This window comes from Podarcis filfolensis, assembly GCF_964270895.1.
Source record: "Podarcis filfolensis genome assembly, chromosome: 1".
Taxonomy (NCBI): domain Eukaryota; kingdom Metazoa; phylum Chordata; class Lepidosauria; order Squamata; family Lacertidae; genus Podarcis; species Podarcis filfolensis.
The window spans coordinates 63,215,509-63,241,060 of record NC_139604.1 but is presented as its reverse complement, the minus strand read 5'-3'; positions in this window follow the sequence as shown (position 1 = coordinate 63,241,060).

Below are 25,552 nucleotides of genomic sequence, written 5' to 3'. Positions count from 1 at the left end.
TGGTACATGACCCCTGTTAAACTGGCTAAAATATACCATTCGTCTGATAGCAAATGTTGGAAATGTAAGGAAAATGAAGGAACATTTTTTCACCTCTGGTGGACCTGCCCTAGAGTGAAGGCCTTTTGGGAGAAGATATATAATGAATTAAAAAAGGTGTTTAAATACACCTTCACTAAGAAATCAGAGGCCTTTCTCCTGGGTATTGTCGGCCAGAGTGTGTTAAAAGAGGACAGAACATTTTTTTTGTACGCAACAACAGCAGCAAGAATATTAATTGCCAAGAATTGGAAAACTCAGGAGCTACCCACTGTGGAAGAATGGCAGATGCAACTGATGGACTATATGCAATTAGCCGAGATGACCGGCAGAATTCGAGACCAGGGAGAAGAAAGGATGGAAGAAGACTGGAAGAAATTTAAGATTTATTTACAAAAATATTGTAATTTGGCTGAGTGCTGAATTGGATGCCAGTGCAGACAATTGTCTACCATTAAATTAGATTTAAGGTTGAATTATATGTCAAACCAAATTAAGATTATTAATTAAGATGAATTAAATGATAATTTGTTTGAAACTAATTTAATAATGATGTAAGTGTATGCGGGAGGTGCGGGGGAGTCCCATGTAACAATTGAGAGATGTTAAATGGACAATGATAAGTGCTTATCTAAGATATGCTTTATTTGAAAACTTTAATAAATATATTATAAAAAAAAAAAAAAAAAATGAAAATGGGGGAGAGGATGTCAAGAGACATGGATCCTAATGTGTAGTGCCTTGCCCAACAAAGTAATCCTATAGCTGCCTAATCAGAAATAAGTCCAGTTGAGTACAGGATTGCAGCCTAATTCAAAGACTTTGAAGTATTGGTCATCGTCATCATCAGTCATATGAATTGAAAAAACCCAAACCAGGAAGTAGTTCGCTTTGCATGCAAAGCCAGTGTGGTGTAGTGGTTAAGAGCGGTAGTCTCGTAATCTGGGGAACCGGGTTCGCGTCTCTGCTCCTCCACATGCAGCTGCTGGGTGACCTTGGGCCAGTCACACTTCTTTGAAGTCTCTCAGCCCCACTCACCTCACAGAGTGTTTGTTGTGGGGGAGGAAGGGAAAGGGGATTGTTAGCCGCTTTGAGACTCCTGAAGGGGAGTGAAAGGCGGGATATCAAATCCAAACTCCTCTTCTTCTTCAAAGCAAAATAATAGAACCAAATCCATGCAATGTGTGTACAAATACATGACTTGGTAGGCTGCTTTGAAATGAAGGCTGTGCAGATGTACTTGGAAGTAAGCCACAGTGAACACAGTGGGATTTCTTGCTGAGTCAACATGCATAGGATCAGGCTGCACCACTCCATTACCGTGCTGTATGGAAATGTCTCATTGAATTCAGTGGGACATGAGCAAACTTGCATAGCATTTGAGCTGCCTGGGCCTGATCCAAGATTCTCTCATGCACAGTGGGCTGTGGATATCTTTTGCTCTGCTGCTGCTGAACAGATTTCTGGGGCTATCGGTTCTGACAGTGCTGGTTGCTCCTTTAAATTTAAATGGCTTCTGCATTCGATACCATACTACACACACCAAAAAGAAAAATGCAGGTGATCAACACATTGGGCAGGGCTGACAGCACAAATAATCTTTTTATGTAGTATGCGCAAAATACTCAGTGCAGGGGAAGCCCGGGAGAGTGATATGTGGATACCATAAAGTACATGCATCTGGAGCAGGGGTAGCCAATGTGCTTCCCTCCAGATGTTACTGGGCTCCAACTCTCCTCAGACCCAGCTAGCATGGCCAACGGTCAGGGGTGATGGGAGTTGTAGTCTGAGTAGACATGATGACTATCCCTGATTGGGAAGACCAAGGTTCAAATCCCATGTTAGCCTAATGACCTCAATTTCTGCTTCTTAAAGTTTATTCACAAGGCTGTTGTTGGGAAGCAAGCAAGCAAGATGGAGGCTCGAAAGCACTTTGCACATTACCACTGCTAATCATAAGAATAATAGTCCTCATGACACTGCAATGATGCTACAGTGAGCAGCAGCAGGGGTGCAATCCTTGGCCCTTGCACATTTAATAGTAGATAACACTTAGTGTGCAGGTGGCGCTGTAGGTTAAACCACAGAGCCTAGGACTTGCTGATCAGAAGGTCGGTGGTTCGAATCCCCACAACAGGATGAGCTCCCATTGCTCAGTCCCAGCTCCTGCCAACCTAGCAGTTCAAAAGCACGTCAAAGTGCAAGTAGATAAATAGGTACCGCTCCGGCGGGAAGGTAAACGGTGTTTCTGTGCGCTGCTCTGGTTCGCCAGAAGCGGCTTAGTCATGCTGGCCACATGACCCAGAAGCTGTACGCCGGCTCCCTCGGCCAATAAAGCGAGATGAGCGCCGCAACCCCAGAGTCGGCCACAACTGGACCTAATAATGGTCAGGGGTCCCTTTACCTTTACTAACACTTAGTGTGCAGTTCTGTGTTTTGTCACAGTGGCAGCCTCTCTGGTGCCAACAGCCATCACATCAGCTTGGTCCCCTTTTTGAACTCTGGATAAGTTTCTTTTGGTGACTTCATCATCTGGTCCTCACCATGTTTGATTTGGTTCAAACCACAATGCAGTCCAACTTCAATGGGCAACATCTTGTTTGCCAAGGAAAGCAGATGGAGCACAGTTAGAACTGGATGCCATTCATTAACTGATGAAAATGTACAAGCTTTTGAGTTTCACAAAGCTCTTGTCTGGGGCATGGAGAACTTGAAAGCTGTCCCAATCCCAACTGGTAAATTTGGCAGAATCAACAAATGCATTGCCTTGCTTGCTTTGTGCCTCTCATTAGCCAGGGCCTGCACTGCAAAATCACTTTCTATCAAGCGGGAAGGAGGTGCTCTGCCTGCCTGTGATTCAGTTCAAATCACTGTTCTCTGAGTCAGTGCTGAACCAACATCCTTGTGCCTTTAGAGATGCTGCTTCTGGGCATTTTTCATATGCATACATAGCCCTAGACAAACAGGCATTTCAATTAGTTTCACCTTACAGTTTCAGTTGGAAGGATTATTCCCTTTTGTGCATGTCCTGAACTGCTTTCTGCTCAGCAGCTAAAACCTTACTTGTGCTTGCTGGATGAACTGACGCACACATGTGCTCATATATTTATTATATAGAAACTATAAAAATCAGAGCCAGGCAAAACTGATTTAGAATGTCCTTTGCGCACACATTTCAGAAGACAAAACAAATTCCTTTATTGTGAAATACATCTCCGGTGTGCGTGGCAGTTGTGAGAGTTCAGACTTTGGCCTGTACTAGTAACTGACACCTACGCCCATGAACCGTTGTAGTAGCTGTGGCTGTAAGTTTTATAACATATGCATAGCTAGGCCAAAATGACACTGAGTGGAAGAAAGGACAACCTAACAACAAAACAGTGATTGGGTTCAGCAGCTAAGAAGAATAAAATATCAACACTGACAATCATTATAACATTATTAGTGAGGTATCTAAAGATCTACCTTCTTCTACATGAGCCTGCCTGTCAGCTTCACTGGGGAACCTTCTTCACATATCTGGGGCTCCTGAGGTAAGGTGGACAGCTACTGGAGAAAAGGCCTTTTCTCTGGTGGTGCGCCAACTCTCCCTCTCTCTCCCCCCCCTCCCTAAGTTCTCCTGACTCCAACTCTGTTGTCTTGTAGGCAGCATCAGTCAATGTATATCCTGTTTCCCTCATTGTATTCCACATTATTTTAATAGCTTTAGATGCTCTCCTCTAACTTAGTTTATATCCAGCCTTGTATGTGGGGCAGCACTTGAAGATGACTAGGCAGGTTCAGGTAGTGCAGAAAGTGACTATATGTCTCCATATGGATATTGGAGATATATAACTATACATTATAATATACAAATATAATATACATTATATTACTCTCGCTGGCTGCTAGTATGGTTCTGGACCTAATTCAAGGCACTGGTATTAGTCATGAAAGCCTTGCAGAAGCCTGAGTCCCACATATGTTAGAGCAGAGATAGACAACTAAATCTGGATGATGGCTGGGTGCTTATCTCCATACATCCCAATGGACCCAGCCTGGGTGGCACAGGGCCACCCAACTGCCAAGTGATCAATGTCACAATGACGCAGGTGACCTATTTAGAAATCAAACCACACAAGGTGCATGTAGCACTTTGTCTGATTACTCGCCCTTCAGAAGCCCTACTGGGGTGCCCAAACTTTTTTCAAAGAGGGCCATATTTGATGAAGTGAACATCGTGAGGGCTGACCAAATTGACCGATGGGCCAGATTAGTCCCCCGATACAGACTTTGGACATGCCTGCTAGATGCATCACTTCTCAAGCCTCATCTGTCACCTGATTGTTGGAACTGGGGAAGGGCTGAGTTTCCCAAGTGCCAACCATCAGCTGATACTTAACACCTGGAAGATGCTGCACAGCTGCCACCAAGCAGATGATCTACAATGCCTGCAAAGCCTCTTTTGTCCAAGCCAGGCCTGTACTTGCTCCATACCTGAAGTCAGGTGTAGGCAGATGGATGTGGTTTGGACAAAATGGCCTGGCAGGCCAGGTGGGGGAGGCCTAGAGTTGCCTACTACTGTGACTGATACAGTGGCTCTTGAGGGTCTTAGCTAGAGGGCTCTCACTTCACTTGCCACTCAGTGGTGGAGAAAGCCGCTTGGGTGCCTGGGGCGGCGTGCCCAGGGGTGGGGTGAACCGCCCACGGGGTGGAGCAAGGGTGGTGAGATACACCCATAGGGGCGGGGTGCACCGTGGGGCTTCCGAGGAGTCTGCCTGCCTCCTTCCACTCAGCCGCCCTACAGCTGGGGGAAAGGCAGCGGGTGGACCATTTGGGCAGCATGGAGCCTGCGCGCGCCCAAGCCACCGCATCTCTCCCAGGAGAGACGTGTGGCTCGGGCGTGCTGCAGGCCCTGTGGTGATTGCCACCCACCATTTTGTCACCCCCTTCAGTGGTGACACCTGGGGCGGTCCGCACCCACCACACTCCCTTCCTCTTACCCCTGTTGCCGCTTGATCCTTTTAGCGGAAGATAACAGGGATTGAACCTGGAACCTTCTGCATGCAATGCATGTGTTCCCCTTTGTGTCCCTCCAATTTGTTGTTTCAGCTTAGGATGGGGCGCAGCTGTATAAGACAGAAGTTGTGTTATGCTGCACTGCATTTTTATTTGTGGTTTCATGCTGTGACCTTAATTGTTTAAATTGTAACCCTTCTTTGTATAAGCGACCTTGAGCTATGGAAAGGCAGCATAGAACCATTTAAAAACCATTCAGTCAGTCTCTCCCTTACTTCCCTTCTCCCAAACCCCAACGTCTGTAACAATTCAGTGATATGTGGCCTCTTGCAGAGTTGTCATAAGGATTACTGAGATGATTTAAGCAGAGCATTTTGCATGCATACTTGGCTAGTGTGTCTGGTCAGTGGCAGAGCCCATGTTTGTATGCCAAAGCTCTCACTTTCAATCCCAGGTGTTACCAGTCAGGGTTTTGAAATGCTCCTGTCTCCTGTCTGAAATGCTGGCTGATCCCCTTCTGCAGAACGACAATTGCGTCGTACCTGATGGGATGATGCTGAGTGCAATTAAGATTCGAAAGCACATGAGACATACCAAGTGTCAAACGAATACTTAACATGTTATTTCCCATCAGTGTCATTTTTAAAAGCGGCCTAAAACAGGACATTGCAAAGTGAGCTTGTTTATCTTTTCAGATGGCCTGGTGTCCAGTTCTGGAATATTCCAGACCAACCAGGCATTTCATGAGGCAATGCTGTTTCTGAAGATAGTTCCACACGGCCAGTGGTGCATTGCTAATTCCCCTCTCTCTTCCCCACCCACCCCTGCCTTGCCTCCAGTCCAGCTATGCACACTCTGGCCTTTTGTTACCTGCTTCAGAAAGCAGTGAAACAGGATTGCTCAATTAACATATATGTACTTTGGCAAGGCACCAAGCTGAACCACTGGCTGCACCCTACCCTTCCTTCCCCTGAGCCAGATTGCTGCCCCCCCCCCGCTCCCTCTCTGACATACCATTCCTCCTCCCTATCTAGACTAATTTTCATCAGTCACTGCTCTGATGCTCTCCTGCTCTGACACGCTCAGAGTTTCAGTACAATTCCTACGGCAGGTTGTGTCATGTCCCCTCATGCCGGCTGCTTTTCATGGACCCGGCGGACCCATCCAAATGCTTGGCCTGGAGCGAGGCTCCCCTTTTGCTCTTAGTAATTTAGGGCGTCTTTCTTTATTGCCAGGGAGTGGGGGGGGGGAGGCTAGATGCTGGGAGGAGCTGGCACTGGAGCTTTCTCTGCAGAGAGCCACTGAATGCAATTGTAGTAGAGGAGATGCCAGCATCCGGCATGTTGCAGCTTGAATACACAGCCCAGTGACTGACTCACTCTGGGATGTAGCTGTGCTATTTCTGGAATGTCAGATGAGTTAGTTTCTCTTGCGAGGCACAAAAAGGATTGTTAACCAGATTTGCAGCCAGCCAGCACTTCCTTAACTCTTTTATTTGTGATGTCTATATAGCTGATTGTCTGACTTGCATCACCACAAGTCATTCCCTTTCAATTTGGCACAGTCCCCGCTCTGCAGCGGAAATGGGGGAATCTTCTTTTTAAAGCTCTCTTTTAGTCTTGTTCCTGAGGGCATGGCATATTCAGACCAGGGAAGGCTTCTGGGCTGGATCCAACACTTGAAGCATTTTTATTTGTGCCTCCCCTCCATAAAATATGAGTGGTCCTCTCATATTTTAATCAAGGTCTGGTTAAAAATCCCTCCTCAACTTCCCTTATCAAGGAAAAGAGAATCCCACCAACTCTCCAGGCTTTTGGAAACAGGCATTCTTCACACTTTAAGAAAGTCACATTGTTCTTTTTCTGTGTAACATGCATGTCATATATACATATGGATTTTCATATCTCCAGAGGGGTAGCCATGTTCGCCTCTTACAGCAAAAGCAATGGAGCCATCTAGCACCTTAAAGACTAACACATTTATTAATATGCTGTGTTTGAATGCATATGCTTCATGACTAGAAAACCCTGTCATGGGACATTTGTCATGAAAGCCATTTCACACTTCTTATTCCCAGGTCTGAGGGCAGAGGAGCCTCTAGAACTGAAGAGGTTGACCAGCTCAAGATTGTTTAATACTAATTAGTTGCTTCACATGACATTTCGGAGCCAAATGCTCTTCTTGGGAAGAATGTTTAGCCCCAAGTTTGAGCCCCAAGTTTTTGGGAGGAGAGGGCACAGTATGCTAGATGATACCGTCTAAATGTTAGCGCTTTGGGGGCCTCTTGAGCTCCTGCAGTTGCTTGCTGCAGTTGCTTGCTGCAGTGGCTTAGATGGGGTTTATTTCAGAATTTTGTAGCAATATATGACAATTCTGTCTTGAAGGACTTGCTTGATCCTTGCCTCTTCTCGTGCTGTTGCAGGACCGTAGCTGCCAGCTGTTTGTGTGTGTTTGTGGCTGCTATACTTCTCATCACCACCCTCACCAAAATCCTGTAAGAGTACAAGGAGGAAGCGTTTCCTTTGCTCTGGCTTCAGAAAGATGTTTTGTAGCCAATTGAAGTGAGGGAAATGATTCTTTCCCTCACTCTGAGGCAGGAGTGCCAAGTTGGCCCTGCGGCTGTGGGTGCCCAGGGCCGTGGGTGTCATGCAGTGTGTGTGGCCCTGGCACTGAAATTTGTGGGTGCCTGGCCCATTAATGGGGAATTTTGTGGGTAATCAGGCACCCAGGGCCCCAGAGAGTTGGCACCTATGCCATGAGGGGCTTGGGTGTGGAGGGAGGGATGCTAGCTCCTTTCTGCTACCTGCTAGAAGGAGAGGTGTTGCTACTACCAGTGGCAAGTTTGCTCAGTTCCCTCCATGGGAAAAAAGCTGCACTGACTCTTATACCCTCCAACATTTCTCCAATGAAAATAGGGATGTCCCTATTAATAATGTCCCTAATAATAATGTTACTATTTATACTCCACACACCTTACTGGGTTGCCCCAGCCTCTCTGAGCTGCTTCCAAAATATATAAAAAACATAATAACACATTAAACATTAAAAAACCCTTCCCTTTACAGGAATGCCTTCAGATGGCTCGGAGGTTGGATAACTCCATACCCTCCAGCATTTCTCCAATGAAAAAAGGGACATCCTAAGGAAAAGCGGGACATTCCGGGATCAAATCAGAAACCGGGATGGCTTCTCTAAATCAGGGACATCCCTAGAAAATAGGGACACTTGGAGGGTCTGGACTCCCCCAACCGCATCCTGTAAATCGGTTGCTCAAAATGCCATTTTGGCTAATCCCTAAACCGAACCCTCTGGTTGACTGACAGTCAGGGGATAGTTGTAAAATGGTGAATTTCCTCATGTTTTCCATAGAGTCATGTGGCTGAAGTATGGATTCTTATCTGTGTAGTGACCACAAGAGCCATCCCAGCAGAGTCAACCCAAGGCAGTTTGCTGCCTGAGGTGAAGCAGGTAACAGCACTGCACACGTGTGCACACTCGTCAGGGTGATAATATCAAACACCAACCAAGTTGTTTTGGCACTTAAGGCAGAAAATCCCACAAATGCTTATACCTGGCAGTAAAAATACAACAATGATAAATCAAATAGTCATTGCTACTGCCCTTTTATGACACCCCACATCAAGATGCCTGAGGAAGGCAGCTCACTCTGCCCTAATGACAAGGTGGGATCTGCAAACCAGATGTGATGCTTATCAGGGGTTATCAGTCACATAAATTTGTTCCCTATTCCTCCAGAGGGCAGGCAGGACTAGAACCAAAGGGCAGAAACTGCAGGGAAGAAGATTCTGGCTACAGTAGGAGAAGTGTCCTAACAGTAAGAGCTGTATTGTCACTGAATCAGGCTGCCTCGGGAGGTGGTGGGCTGTCCTTCACTGGAGGTGTTGAAACAGGGACTAGACAGTCAGGGATGCTAAAGTTGCAAAATTCCTGCACTGGGCAAGGGGTTGCACTGATGACATCTAAAGTCCTTTCTGACCTGAAGTTTTAGGGTGGAATCCAACATAACACAACATGAACATTTTATCGGTGCAAGGATTTTTGCTCGTGTAACAGAATGGCCTTCCCCTACACTCCCCAAAACTGTTCTAGGAGTTCTCCCATTTGAAGATTTGGGGAAGGGAAGGTAAAGGGTGAGCAGGAAGTGTGGAAAGCCCAGTTGCACAAATGGACAGTCTTGCGCTGGCAGGATGCATTGGTTGAATACCACTCTATGATTCTATGGGAATGATGCCAAAAGTGGCATCTCCAGCGTGAGAACTTCACTCCCACATGGGTTGCTGCCACAGATTGTTACCACCATGTGGAGGATCTGCAAACCACTGCTGCATTTTCCTGGTGGCCATGGGCAGAGATGTGAAGAATGAGACTCAACCTGCTGTAGTCAGTAAGCATATGAAATATTACAACTTGGAGGTTGCGAAATTGTCAAGGCCTGCCACTTTAAGAGCTGTCTTCTCAACAAGCATGAATTATGGTACTTTCCAAGTCTGAGTACCAAAATGATATACCAGATTAGTTAGGGCCCAAGCACGAATGTCGCCATTAGCTCTTTTCATCAATTTGTGGCTGCCTCCTTCCCTCCCTCAGAAAATAAAATTTCTAATTCTGTGAATTCTTTCCCCATTAGCAGCTTTCTGTTTCTGTTATTCATGTAAGCCCATTTTACATTAGCTTCCCCCTTTGCAGTGTTTTCACAGATTTCCCTCCACATCTCCTCTGTTTATTATCATGCATCCTTTACAGAGGGTCAAGGTATGCTTTAACAGGTCTTAATGCTTAATTTAGAAGGTGGTTAGAAGACACTGACATTTTTTTTAAAGATAGATGCTTAAAACAATAAAAATAAAAACAAAGATCCCATCTCTCTGCCTTTTTTTAATATGTCTATTGTAAATTAATGCCTTTTCCACATTATTAAGAAGTCTGTCCTTGTCCATTTTAATTTCGCTACCATCTTCCTTCAAGCTTCAAGACTGTGCTGATGGTGTAGTATTTTGAGTAGATTTTCTGTGTTCTCCTGTATGGTCAGAGAGATAGTTTGCATCTCATCAGGTTTTGTCTGACACCTGAGTGAGTGGTCAGCGAGAGAGGGCCAACGAGGAACACAAGCCAATGTCCTAACATCTTAAGATTCCTGCTTAACAAGCACATTTACTCAGAACAGCCATTTGTGCTGTATCAGTCATCTTATCAGACTTGGCCTGCCTTTGCCACCTGCAATCAGAGATATCAGTTGGGTCATAAACCAGTTTGTTTTAAGTGCCTCCACCCGAAAAGGAGGAGAGCGAGTTTCAAAGTGAATTTATCAATTTTGAATTGTCATAAAAGAGGGGGATAAAACACAGACCGACTCTCCTTTATGATTTCATGATTGCACACGTTTCCTGTCGAAAACTGGCGGCACTCTGTCAGTACTGTAAACAGAAGGCGCGAAGCCAGATCTGGGCACGTGTCAGCAATCTCTGCTTCTTCTTTGCACATTCTTTCCTCAAGGCGTTTCACTCTTCCTCCTATTGTCCCCTTTTACCCAGGACAGTTCCTGCTTTCTGCTACCTGGCCGGGAGAGCTATGCTCTTCTACTTCTGCTGTCAGAGTACCACTTGCTGTGAATCACAAGTTTTGGGATGAGGGGTTATGGCTGTACTCAGGTCTTGCTTGTGGACTTCCCATTGGGATCTTGTTGACCACTAGGAGAGCAGGATGCTGGACTGTAGATGTGCTTTTGGCCTGATACAGCCAGGCGCTTCTTAGTTCTTACTTATCCCAGGCACAAAACACTCCAGGGTTGAAGAGGCCTTTGGCAAAGTTCTGTCTGCCCCCACCTGAATCACTCTACCCTACCCTGACAGCAGCTACAGTAGGCCGGAGAGTCTTTGTTCTACATTTCCATAATGCCCTGGAATGAATATTTGTGACCCTCTCAACCCATCAGCATGGTTATATACTTTCCATCTCATTGAGAAATTCAATTTTATTTAGTAACCATCAGTTCTTGCTTCTGGAAAGTTCTGGTTATTTACCGCCTGAACATTTGAAACTCAAATACCACTTTTTACACTGGCTCCCAATAACTGTGCAAGGGATTGTAGCCTTGGCCTTCAAAAAGTGAGCTTATAGAGACAGCCAAACATAATTCTGTCTTTTAGCATATATAATTCTGAATTCCAAAAGATGCACCAACTGTGGGATGAAAGGTTTTTGGCTGGTGCCAAAATGGCTGCATTTGGACTTCACAATGAACTATGGTTTACCATGACAGGAATGGGTCTAAATGAGCCCTTCTTGGGTTAATGCATTTCCTGCCCCCGCTCCCCGCTAATCTCTCCTCCTCTGGCATGGCCACAAGGAAGAGCAATTTTTCCTTTTATTTTTTGATTAAATGCTTGTCATTTCATCTGATTCTTACAAAGAAATTTTAATATGGTTTGTTTCGAAACAAGTCAACTTCAACATATAGGTTATGAATCTGGCTTGTTTCAACAAACCATAGTTAAGATTAACCACAGTTTAATGTTCAGATTTAATGCTAGCCTGCAAATTAATTAAATCAGAAGCAAAAAAACATGTCAGAGGATTGGGCAGGTAGACAGTATGTAAACTGAAGGGTCTCACAAACTCATTCCCCTAATCATAAACTTCTGAACAGAGGCTTTGTTTAGTTCCACAGCAAAAAGTTTTCATTATTAGAGGAACAAGGAAATACGCAGGTTTGTGCAAAAAGTAGATTAATTTCAGTATAGGAAATTTGATCGCAACTGTCTCTCTCCCTGCCTGCTATGCTGAGTAATGCCATTATTTAAAGCAGTTATTTCAACCACCTTTCTATAAATCAATCTACCCTTTGTCACATCCTCTATTTGAGGCAGCAGACACTGCTGTGCCAAAGAACAAGAGTTGGGTTGTTATTCTTAATCATTGCTATAGTTATCCAAGGCACTGGGCCTGTACACTAATGACTTTCAATATGAGATAAATTTAGATCTTTGCATGAGATTATTTTTTTCTAAAAATAATAAAATAAATCTGTAATCCACAGTACATTTATGAAGTCATTTTTTTCACTCACTTTTCAAAGGGAATGAAAGACAAAAATATTAGGCTTTAAGGCTTTTCTCTCCTTCCACTGTGCCATAAAGAAGGTGGTTAGCTGGAGGCTTAGCTTACTCTGAGTCTGTCAACTCCCCAGCCCTGCCCTGCCCTTTTACAAACAGGACAAACATGTTATGATGACATTAAAGATTCAAAACCAGGAGGAGGATGGGAAGAAAGGGAGGAGTGGTGGTGGAGGAGAAGGAGCAGAGAGAGAGAGAAGAGGTGAATGCAGGGGCAATCTATACCCAGAACAAAAGTATGCATCCTTGCAAATTAATAAAGGAAGATTTTCCCCACCGCAGGATCTGGGAAAGTAAGCAGCTGCCTCCAAGAACCAGCTTTGCTCTCTTCAAACGGAGAACAATTTTTGGATTTTGGCAGCCAGAAGGCTCGTTTATTAACAGTCACCAGTACCCAGATCGCCTTCTGAAATCTCATTGCCCCTGGCTATGTTTCTTGCATACTACAATTTGAATGATCCTGGCTGGATTTTTTTTTAAAGAAAAACTAAGGTTTAAAGGGATTTGTGGTCTCAGGTTTGAGGTCACTGAAATCCTCAAGACGGTGCCAGGTTTCATACTATCAGCCTACAAATGCCATGGGAGGAGATGGGATGCCAGCTAGCTTCATTTGCTCTGCGCTTTGTCTCAGAGGACATTACGAAACTCAGGGCCAAATGGGAGGTGGCATGAGAGACCCATGACCAGGGTCACCTATTTGTAGGACAGTTAATAAGCAGTTGTGGGGGCTTCAAATCTGATCAGAGAACTCTGGGAGTGGGTTTAATTCTTCCTCTGCCCCATATTTTCTGATTGAAAATCCCTTCAAGCTTCTATTTGTCCCCTGAGGTAAAATATCCTGGTACCGTAAAGATTCTTGTGTCTTTCCTGCTACAAAGCAAATAACAATTTGGTGGGGAAGGTTATTATGGAGAGGGAGGGGTATATTTTCCCTTTCCAATGTCATTGCCAACCCTCCTTTGGCTGCTACTTTAAAACAAAAACAGATGGGAAACAAAAAGACATAAACAAACCCAACAATTTCTACCATCAAATGCCAGCTTTCAAAAATGTTAGCTGTAACTACAGCCGGTGTATCATCAGTAGAACTGTGGTTTTGTTTTGTTTTTAATGCTAGGATCAGAGAGTAACTCCAGAACTGACATTTACCTGTTCACCAGCTTTTTTTAGAGAGTCCTATATAGATTCAGCATTACGGATACATTATGGAGACTGTCTGAGGCAAAGGACAAGATGGTACTGCCTCCACTTTTATTCCACATATAGAAGCTTACTGGAACTGCAGCTGGATCTTCTTTAAACACTCTTCACCGCACTTCATTAGCCAAGAGGCCAAGGCAGAATGCACAGGAGTGCACTCAGTTTTCTGTCCTCCAGCCTTGTCCTTCTCCATGACCATGTCTTATTCTCCCCAGCTTCATTCATCCCTCTAGCTCCTCTAACCACTGTTAAGGGCTCCTTCTCTTCCTTCCTTCCACCTCCTCTTTTATCATTCCACACCTTTCCCCTCAGGCTCTTAGACTCATCTGTCAACATTCCACGTCCAGTCAAGTGACCAACAGCCTTCCAGGTGTAGTCATTAAAATTGCCTTCCCTCCAGAAAAATGCTAGTGAAATTGTAGTCTTTATGATGAAGAGATTGGAGGTGGCACCAGGTCTTTGGGCACTGGCAGCGCCAGAGGAGGGGGAAGTCACCACCATCACCCCCAGATCTCCATCTTTGATTACTTAAAGGACAGGCCCCACATACAAATTATGACTGAATCATAAGCAGAAAATTAAAATAAGATTGCAATGCTAAGTAAGGTTCACTTGAAAGTTAACTCCATCAAAAGCAGTGGGCCTTAAGCAAATAATTGTGTTTAGGATTTGCTATTTACTTATTTTATTTATATCGTGCCTTTTTGTCCAAGGAGCACAAGGTGGCCTACATGGTTCTCCCTCTCCTCATTTTATCCTCACAACAACCCTGTCAGGTAGGTTGGGCTGAGAGACAGTGACAGGCCCAAGTCACCCAGGTCTTAGCCCAACACTTTAACCACTACACCAAACTGGCTCTCAAGATAACATGGAGATATATATATATATATATAGAGTCCTCTCTGCACCCTTTCCTCAATATATCTTCTGGTGCCAGCTTGTCCTCCATCCTAGTAAAAAGTGATATTTGGACAAGCATGTTGCAGTGGAAAGATTCAAATCCTTCTCTGTCCCAAACAAGTTAAAAAGGTGAAGGTAAAGGAACCCTGACAGTTAAGTCCAGTTGCGAACGACTCTGGGGTTGCACGCTCATCTTGCTCTATAAGCCGAGGGAGCCGGCGTTTGTTCACAAACAGCTTCCGGGTCATGTGGCCAGCATGACTAAGCTGCTTCTGGCGAACCAGAGCAGTGCACGGAAACACCATTTACCTTCCCGCCAGAGTGGTACCTATTTATCTACTTGCACATTGACATGCTTTCGAACTGCTAGGTTGGCAGGAGATGGGACTGAGCAATGGGAGCTCACCCCGTCATGGGGATTCGGACCACGACCTTCCAATCAGCAAGCCCAAGGCTCTGTGGTTTAGACCACAGCATGACCCGCGTCCCCCAAACAGGTTACTATGTAGCTAATATTACAAATCATGTTTTGTGGGACTATCTCAATTATTGACCTTTATGTCAGGCAGAAACCTTCTTGTAAACTTGATCTACATTCATTGTCCTGTTGTGCCAGCCATGGCCCCAGCTATATGAGAGAAAGGCAGACACTGAAGGGCCACATTCACGGCCAGGTGGGAGAACTGAATGCCTGGGAGGAAGGAGGAACTTGGAAAGCTGACGGCTTCTTGTGCTATCTCCAAGCGGAAGTTGTGAGAGCAAGTTGATACCTTTGAAGGATTTAGAAGTTTGGAAAGTGTTACTAAGCAAACACACACACACACACACACACACACACACACACACACACACTTCATGCTACAAGTGGCATGGAACCCCCATTAATGTTTATCTTTATCTCTCCATTCAGCAATGTATCAAATTAATGGCAGGCATCATAAAATAAAGTCTATTTGAGGTATTTCCTGCAATCCCTTGAGTTATGAAAGACAGGAAATGGTTACCTACGCTAGTCCCTTTTCTTGTAAAACAGCACAGAGTAAGCTTCTAAGAGTTTGTAGTTTGAGTAACATAAAGGTATGCCCTGTGGGCAGTTGGTGCTGCTGACATTAGGCTGAACACAAAGACTACACATGCCAGCATCCCCTGCCAATCAAACTCTCCAAGTTCCTCAGATTCATCTTTCTCCTTGGATGAATAAACCATACGTCTGCCACTTTTAAAGACGAAGCTTCTCTGGGTAATCCTCAGCCATATATTCCACATCTAGTCCCCCGCTGATGACAAATGTCTGCTATTGGTGGTCCCTGCTAAGGGGCTTCAGCCGTTCTTTCAAGCTCAGCTACTGATTTGCACAAAAGCCAACACAAGGAAAATGAGGTTAAATGGTTTGCCCCTACTCTGAGAGGCAACCACTTTATAAGGTAGCAGTTAAAGAGATGGTATAAAAATATTTGCAATATTTTTATACCAATCACATCCCCAGGGCAGTTTACGAAACTAATAAAATAATGGGGGAAATGTAAATAAAATCAAAGTAAGCTAAAAGCCACTAAATTATAAAAGTGAAATGAAACAGTCAGAAGGATTAGAATCACACCTGAAATGTTCAGAGATTGCTGTTGTTGTTAAAGGGTATTTCCTTGGAGATGCTCTACCGCTGAGATATGCCCCATCCCCAGTGTAACTTCTAAAACAAACAAAGTTTTATATACTAGTAAAATTCTCAGATCCAGCTCAAGAAGAGGGAAATTGGGACATAATTAATGGGAAATTTCTCCAGCCCCCCTGAAATGAATGGACAAGTACACCACTGTTGATGATACACATGATGTTCTCACAGTCAAACAGCCGCATTTGGAATGGAAATACAAATCAGCACCTGGAACAGTTACAGTGCACGCCTATATGTGTTTACTCAAGAGGTAAGCCTCATTGAAATCAATGGAACTTACTCCCATACAAGTGTCTAAGGATTGCAGCCCTAGAGAGAAAAACAGTTACTGCATCTGTGAAGGTGGTACAGCTGGGGGGTATGAATTAATGTTCCTAGCATTAATTAAGTAGTGTTAATTGAGTAACAAATATACTTTGGCTGTAGTCCATAGCCTCAGCTAATCAATTTACTTGATCTCACACTGCATTTGTGGACTGTGCTTTATTCTCTCAAAGCCTCAGCACTGAAGATGTGAAAAGAAGAAGGAGAAAAGGAAAGAAGCAAGTTGGGGGAGGTGATAGAGAACCTCAGTTCTGTAACTCGCTTCCATTTCTATCTGTGCTTGAGCTAATATCTCAGGCTATGTTGTGAGAGTGGGGGTCTGGGAGCGCACACATGGTTGGTGCTGCAGGCTACATTTGCTGGTTTGGGGCAGAAAAAGGGAAAAGGAAAGAGGAAAGTTACAGTTAGAAAATGGTTTAGAAGCCCTCAGCACTATCAGGGCTGGCTCCATGTTTGAGAGGGCCTTCCAGGCAGAGGTGGGCAGCACTCTGAACATCACCATGCTCCCAGAGCCTTCAAGTGTCCCTATTTTCCAGGGGTGTCCCTGATTTAAAGAAGCTGTCCCGGATTCTGATTTGATCCTGGAATGTCCCACTTTTCCTTAGGATGTCCCTTTTTTCACTGGAGAAATGTTGGAAGGTATGTGCTGCTGGATCCAGCCAACATTTTAATTTCCCACTATGCCTCTGGTGTAGCATCACAAAACTAGTGGCCTGATGCTGCTCAGAGTGTGAAAGAGGTGTTTTTTTATTTAATTTTTTTTATTAAAAAAAACATTCACAGTAGGTGGGAATTAGCAGCTACCTGATAATGTGGTTTCTTTAAGTCCTTTTGAAATGTAAAGAACCTACAGTCCAATCCTTAGATGTTAACTGGGGAGTAAGCCCAGTTGAGTTTGATAGTTTTCGCCTCCTAATAAGTTTCTGGCTTGTAGCCTAAATGTTTCATAATAATTCATTAAGAGCTATTCTCCAATCACTGTCTTCCATGTGGACAAATACACATACATCCTGCTGATGTATTATAAACTTGTATAAATGTCTTTGTAATCAAGCAAGAGGAAGAGCATCATAAAACTCAGTCTGAGTCTTGATTTGCTTAGGGAAGAAGCAGAGGCTAAGCCACTCTGACAAGACTCTGAGGCTTTTGCACTGCAGGGGCTGGTGAGGGAATAGGTTGTCATTACAAAGACAGAGTCATATCCCTAACACTACCATAGCAGAGCAAAGGCCAAGCAAAAGTCTAGTATTCCCTTATTCCATAATACTTGCCCTTGCAGATTCTGCTCCTGGGATGTTTTCTGAAACTGGAAATACGGAAAGTGTAGGTTGAAAGCCCATATTGTGAAGGCTAGTGACTAGCATGATCAGGGCTGGCCCAAGACATCTGGGCACCTGAGGCGGACCCCAAAGTCATAGAACTGTAGAGTTGGAAGGGACCACCAGGGTCATCTAGTCCAATGCAGGAATCGTTTGCCCAACATATGGCTCAGACCCACAACCCTGAGGTTAAGAGACTCATGCTCTACTGACTGAGTTATCTCCAAGCTCCACTTGACAGCAGGGAAGAAGGGGTGAGGGAAGATCTACATCAGGAACAAGAGTGGAAAAAAAGATCAACACCAGGATCTACTGCCCTGGTGGATCCTGCTGCCTGAGGAAGTTGCCTCACCTTGCCTCATGGGTGGGCTGGTCCTGAGCATGATACAACAAAGTAATTTGAAAATGTTAACTTCAAAGGGTTGTATTGATCTAAGTCATACTCTGAGGAGATGATTTTAGTAGGTCTCTTCTGGCTATGACTTAGTTGGATGCTCCTCAAAAGCACATATTTTTATTATTTCATGGATTTGGATGTTATTGCCTGGATAGCTGTGTGAGTCACAATCAAGTACAGTGGTACCTCGGGTTACAAACACTTCGGATTACAAACTCTGCTAACCTGGAAGTAGTACTTCAGGTTAAGAACTTTGCCCCAGGATGAGAACGGAAATTGTGTGCCGGTGGTGCGGGGGCAGCGGGAGGCCCCATTAGCGAAAGCGCGCCTCAGGTTAAGAACGGTTTTGGGTTAAGAACGGACCTCCGGAACGAATTATGTTCGTAACCCGAGGTACCACTGTATAAGCTGCCCACCTTGTACTTTGGGGTCAGACTTTAATGGTTTTAAGCACTCTGCTCCACAACAAGATGTTTAATGACCAAGACTTTTAAGTCTGGGAATTTCCCATTGCCTTCAGCGTGGGAATCGTTAAGTTACAGATAGGCTCAATGATTTTGCTGGATCACATTCAAGTGCTTATAGATTGAACTGAGGACCTCTCTGGGCCAGGTTTAGTGTGTGAGTTGTAGCAACTTGTAATCGAGGAGCAGATCTGGAGACCTGCCTCCCAAAATGGCCTCACAAAGGTGTGCCTCAAGAGCCTGGACTCCCACAGAGTTAAGCTAGATCAAGAGATGGGAATAAGGTTGGCCTGGAAGGGAAGGGATTGGCTGCTGCAGCACTCCAAGGCAAAGGGGGGGGGGACATTTGTTATTCTATCTCAGAAATTAATAGGAAGCCGAGGGAAAATGGTGTGCCGTTGAGGTGCTCTTTCTTGCAAAGACTTGCATCACGCAAGAGGTGCAGTGTTTACCAGGAAGAGCCTCGTGCCCTACCTAATACATTCCATACAAACATAAATAACAATAATCTGATAATGAAGTAAGAGCTGCTTTTATACTCCTCCAGACTACCATACAGCAATTGCTTGCTGTGTACACATGCTTGCATGTCAGAGTTTGTTTTAACATGTGGTTAAGACACATTTTGCACAGTGGAGAAAAATGGTGCTGTGGGAGCTATTTTGTGCGTGCAGCTGGGTGCATTTAATGAGGAACCAGGCTGTTTCTTAGAAATAAACTGAAGGGAGAAAGAAGATGCAAAGAAACAGATAATACAGACAAAGAATGCTTTCTTTCACTGCTTTCTCTTACTCTTTTTAGCACTTTATCTTTCTTTTTTATTCCTTGCAAGCCACCTCTACTTTTCTCCTTTCCTTAGGGCTGTAGCTTTCTGGCGGACCACGTGCCTTGCATGCAAATAGTCCCGGGATCAACTTCTGGTGCCTCCAGGTAGGCCTGCAAAAGAACCCTGTTTGTAATCCATAGATCAGGGGTCAGCACACTGTTTCTCAGACCTTGTGGGGGGCCAGACTATATTTTTTTTGGGGGGGATAAACGAATTCCTATGCCCCACAAATAACCCAGAGATGCATTTTAATTAAAAGGACACATTCTACTCATGTAAAAACAGGCTGATTCCCAGACCATCCACGGGCCGGATTTAGAAGGCGATTGGGCCGGATCCGACTCCCGGGCCTTAGTTTGCCTACCCCTGCCATAGATCAAAGAATGCTGAGGAGGTCGGGTGGGGGGCCAATAATTATCTGAGTTGTTATAAGGCAGCTAGTTTCCTATGTTCTTACATTGCCTTTTTTTTACTTCCTGTCTTTCTCTTTCTCTTTATTCATTCTCATTTTTCCTCCTCTCTTTCCATGGGGGGATGCTTATGAGTTGGTGGAAGGAGGGTCTTGCCTGCTGCTTGTGCGGTGAAGTGGCTGTGGTAGAAACACCTTGAGATGTGTGTTGCATGCCGTTCTGTGTGTAAACCTTGAGCTCGGTGTTCTTAGTGATCCAGTAAGGTTTATAGTCTCTTTGTATGAAATGTTCCAGACAGAGAAGGGTTGTTTCCCCAGTTGGCAGCTTGACAATTTACTATCTCCCTCTCTCTTAATTGCGCTAATCAGGAGCAAGTTTGGACATATGCCCCTTTCCGGGCATCTGAGCTGGCACGAGGTTGAGTCCACACCTAGTCTTCTGGAGCAAACAAAACCACCCGCAGAGATATGCTAATTTCAAGTCCCACCCTTCATTCCTTCAGCTTGGGGCAGTTTGGGTTTCTCCCCCACATTATCACTGAAAGCTGACTGCTGCCCATAACAATATTTTTCGATATGCAGGAAAATGTAGCCTGTCAAGGACAAAGAAATCAAGGGGCACATTGAAAACCATGTAAGCCTTCACGGGGGTTTCTGAGGCTGTGTACACATGGCCATTTACTCTAGCTTCAGTGCACTCTCATTGCAGGCGTTTTAAGCCAAGTACACATGATGTTATGTGAAAATGCATAAACCGTGATGCCACATGTGCAGTTGTGGTTGTCAGGTAGAAGCCAGGAGAATTAGCATGTGCCTTTAAACACCCTGATGATACAGGAGACAAGACAAATGTGACCTTTCCTGCTCAGGGCTCCTTGCTCCTCGTGTTTCCAAAGGCCCTCCTCCCTCCCTACAAACAGGACTCTGTGCTTGCCCTTGTATGTTTTGGGGAGAAGGACAGGTGAAAGGAGAGGGAGGACCAGCAGGTGGGAGAAGCTTCCGTTTCCTCATTTCTCAAGTTTAAAAGGTACATGCACCATCTCCAGATGGTGACCCTACAGCCCAATGTGAAGAATGCAAGCACATACCCTCCGACACTTTTCCGATGAAAATAGGGACGTCCCATTCCATAATGATATTTTTTACTATTTATACACATCTTATTGGGTTGCCCCAGCTATCTGGGCAGCTTCCAACATACATAAAAACATTAAACATTTTTTTAAAAAAACTTCCCTTAACAGGATTGCCTTCAGACAGCTCAGGGGTTGGAAAAATCCATACCCTCCAACATTTCTCCAATGAAAATAGGGGCATGCAAAGGAAAAGTGGGACATTCCGGGATCAAATCAGAAACTGAGACAGCTTCTCTAAATCAGGGACGTCCCTAGGGACACTTGGAAGGTCTGCAAACGCCATTCACAATTATAGACTGGAAGTTATTCAGAGAAATAACTGCTGCTTGTTAGAACCTTTAGAATAACAGAATCATAGATTTGTAGAGACCCAAAGAGCCACCTAGTCTACTCTGCATTGCCAAAACCATGCACCAAAGTTTTCTGTTTGGCGAATCAGCATAGCACATGATGCCATGTATGATGACCAATATGGAAATTGCCTGTCTCACAAGCTAAACTGTGAATAAAAACACTTTTGTCCCGTCAGTAAGGATATTAGGAGGTGAAGCTTTGCTGCATGAATTCAATGAAAACATAGGTGGCTGTGTGCTAGTTTAAATTTTCTTAGTCTTTCCAGTAGCTATTCTAGCCTGAGGTATTATGGCAGATTTTTCTTTCTCATTACAAAACAAGCTACCTAGAAGGAATGGAAAGGGGTGGTCTTCAGAGAATTTGCACAGGGTAAAAAAACCTGCTGTTTCTGCTCAAGGAAATGAGCCTTGCATCTTTCCCAACTGTGAAAAGGTGGCATGAGTGAAAACATTCCCAATGAATTCTCCTTATCCACCCTGAGAAGTTAGACAGGTTAACTGTGCAGCCAGTTATGGCACATCAGCAATACCTAAGGACTGGTCATGCTCTCATTTAGCAACACATTTAGCATTAAAGGACATCACACTGTCCTTGCGTCATGAGAATTTGGGCAACAACTAGGAACAGGTGAAAGGACACCTGGCACAAATAGTCAAGTTAACCAAATGTTAGTTTTCTATAGAACCTTTACAGGCATTCCATTTCAGAATTCAAGATACAAACATTCACCAAGAATCCTAACTCTGCTGGTGCAACTGGGATGCAAGGACAAGCAACTCTACACAGGTAAGAGGAGAATCATCATCATCATCATCATCATTTTTTACTTATACCCTGCCCATCTGACTGGGTTTTCACAGCCACCAGGGGCAACCTATATCTTAAAGCAAGAGTCCCAGACTTCCTTCATTTCCATTCTGGTTTGCGCAGAGCACATAAATAGCCATGGCCACAGAGTATCTACCCCTTCGTTTCCCCATATGGGGAAATATACACGGGCTCAACAGCCTTCTTTTGCTCCACAGACTGTAGCAGCATCAACTACACATGGGAAACAGCCTAACCAGTGTTTCAGCAGTGTTTCTCTTACTTGGGTCTCCAGCTGTAGTTGGACTACAACTCCCATCATCCCTGACCACTGGGATGGATGTCTGTTCAGCAAAACATGCTTAGAAGTCTCCCCATCACACAGAACCCTGGAAATAGGAATCAGAATGCAGTCTTAACCTCGCACTTGAAAGTTAACGCTCTTTCCCAATCGACAGGACTTAACTTCACAGAAAAAAGGTGAAGATCATTGATGTGAAATGACCCTCTGAAATAGGGCTTTGAAAAATCAGATTTGTGGGGAAAAACCCATCACTTTGCCCATTCCATGCTCTCATCCTCGATATCTTCTGTTCCCACCAACAGCTAAAGTGAAGCTGGAAAGACATCAAGGTTGGGGGTGCCACTTCATATATAAAGATAAAGGGACCCCTGACCATTACGTCCAGTCGCGGACGACTCTGGGGTTGCAGTGCTCACCTCGCTTTATTGGCCAAGGGAGCTGGTATACAGCTTCCGGGTCATGTGGCCAGGATGACTAAGCCGTTTCTAGGTTGGCAGGAGCAGGGACCAAACAATGGGAGCTCACCCCATCATGGGGATTCGAACCACCACCTTCTGATCGGCAAGTCCTAGGCTCTGTGGTTTAACCCACAGCGCCACCCACGTCCCACTTCATATATACCGTGCCACAAATAAGAAACCCCCCAACTCTACTCACCACCTGCCTAAATTCAGATGGGGCGCAGACTCAGAGGAGGTCTTCAGGGCAAGGGAGAGGTGAGGGCCAGGGACAGCTTTTCCCCTTCTATAAATTACCCGAGAGTTTCAGGGTGCTAGATTTAAAAATGTCAGAACAGACACCCCTCCTAGGAAAGAACAAAACCACGCAGCCTGTGCTGTGCCTGAGAATCTCTTCCAAGAGCAATTTGAATTAATAAGCCTTTGGGATTTTAATTTTTTAAAAAAGTTGCTTCTGAAATAAAAAGAGCAAGGCAAGGGATAGCTACACCTTTGGTTCGTCTCTGTGCCTCTGCGTTGCTCCCTGGAGGAGTGAGCTGTGCCTTCAGATTAGGTTCTGGGAGCGTGAAGGGCCCTCAAGCTCATCGGGGGTGACACAGTGACATTTATGCTCTTTCTTCCTCTTTCAAGTGTCATTTCAAAGCATAGTCAGAAAACTGCCCAGTCTCCAGCTCCCCCTCTGGTATTTAAGAGGGCACCAGTCGCAGGAGATGGCTTCGGACCCTGCAGGAACAGCCTTTCAAACACAGATGACATTCAGAGGAAGGGGAAGAGGGGGAAGAAGGTGGAGGAGGGGCAAAACATACACACAGGCAGGCAGGCAGGCACACACACACACACACACACACACACACACAGCGCTGCAAGTTTTCATTTGAGGAGAGTACTCTGAAGTCTACATTTTGGGGTTCGATTTTTATTTTATTTTAGGAAGCCCTGCAGTCTGAAGCTGTCATTTTTCTCAATCTTATGTTGTGTGCATTTTGTAATGCAGGAGAAAAAATGGACCGGTAGAACTCTTAGGGATTAACCATTCTGTGACTGAACACTTGTGTGGACTGAATGATGGTTTGATGGATGCCATGCCATTGTATTGCTCTAACATTAGATACACATTGGATAGCCCTGTGTATGAGAGGGTATTTAGGTGAGATGTAGACAATTTTTTTAAAAAAAAAAAATTCTAGCATGCTGTTTAGATTATTACAATATAAGATTTTTTTATTTGAATCCTGCTAAGCCAAAGTTATCAAGAGATGCCAACAATTTTAAAGCATTCCAATTCTGAACCCTGGGGCAAACATTTCTATTTTGTGGCTAATTCAAATTTTGCTTCAAAATTCCCCTCTCATTCCAGAATTTGAATGACAAAACTGGAAAAACTCACCAAATTCCAATATTCTTTTCAGCTCTAGAAATTAGTTTTTTGAATATCTGACTTATTTCTCATCCCCTAAGGACCACTCTGAATTTTGAAACTGATATCTCATCACTTATAACACACCCACGACTGCACTTTCACTCATATTGTTCAACAACCCTGCCTATCTCCCTTACCAAACTTCCTCCACCCGCAACAACACCCCCAATGCTCCCCCCTACGTTGCTATTGGCCTTGCCAGCCCCCCCAACCCCTGAGACAGGAGGTGGGGGCAACTTTGACAGGTGGGTGAGGCTCCCCCAACATTGGAGGTTGAAGGGGGGAGCAGCAGAAAGAGCTGTGTGGTCCTCTCAAGTACTTCTTTGTACCTCTGGTGTCAGAGGTGGAAAGGAGAGGAGCAGGGAAGCTCTGCATCCTCTAGACCAGGGGTCAGCAAACTTTTTTCAGCAGGGCACCGGTCCACTGTCCCTCAGACCTTGTGGGGGGCCAGACTATCTTTTGAAAAAAATATATGAATGAATTCCTATGCCCCACAAATAACCCAGAGATGCATCTTAAATAAAAGGACACATTCTACTCATGTAAAAACATGCTGATTCCTGGACTGTGCGCGGGCCGGATTGAGAAGGCAATTGGGCCGGATCCGGCCCCCGGGCCTTAGTTTGCCTACCCATGCTCTAGGCACATCATATGTCAGCGTTGGAAAGGAGCTGTGTGGGGTGGCTTCCAAGGGCAAACCTGGAGGGCGAAGAGGTTTCTATTCAATGGGACCTCCATTCTCTCCTTGAGCAAGCCACACTCCTAAGATCTTCCCCTTTCCACTACAGCCAAGTTGGACCAAGAGTTGCTCCAAACCACACTTGTATTTGGCAGTGGTAGTTGATTCCCCAAGCTGCTCAGGGCAGAGGAAGTTGGTCAGTAGCAGCACCAGCCAGCATGGGGCTCTGGATCCCAAGGGAAGGAGACCAGGACTGGCAACGGAGCAAGGTGCCTTCTGAGGGGCTGCTGCAACCTATTCTGGCTGTTCCTCCATGGGTCACCTTGGCTGCCCATTTGTTGCCTCTCATCATGCTTGCTGCTGGTAGCAGTGCCACCTGTCTGTTGCCAAGAGAACTACAGCGTGACAAGACTTAAAATTTATGATATGTTAAGATAATAGCTATATATTTATATATGAAGCAATACAGATATAGTCAGCCACCCTGGGAACATGACCGAGGAGTGGCAGAAAAAGGCCTGTAATAAGTCAGAAATACACTAATTAAAATTGCTGTTCCTTATTTGATACTGTGCTTCAGCAAATGTTGTGAGGTAAGCGTTCTGAGAAAAATAGCTATAATAAGTAAGTAAACAAGCTAACAAATATTGTCAATTGTCATCCCTTTCTTGATATGGTCGCTTCAGAGGAGCTTTCCTTAGCGAATGTTG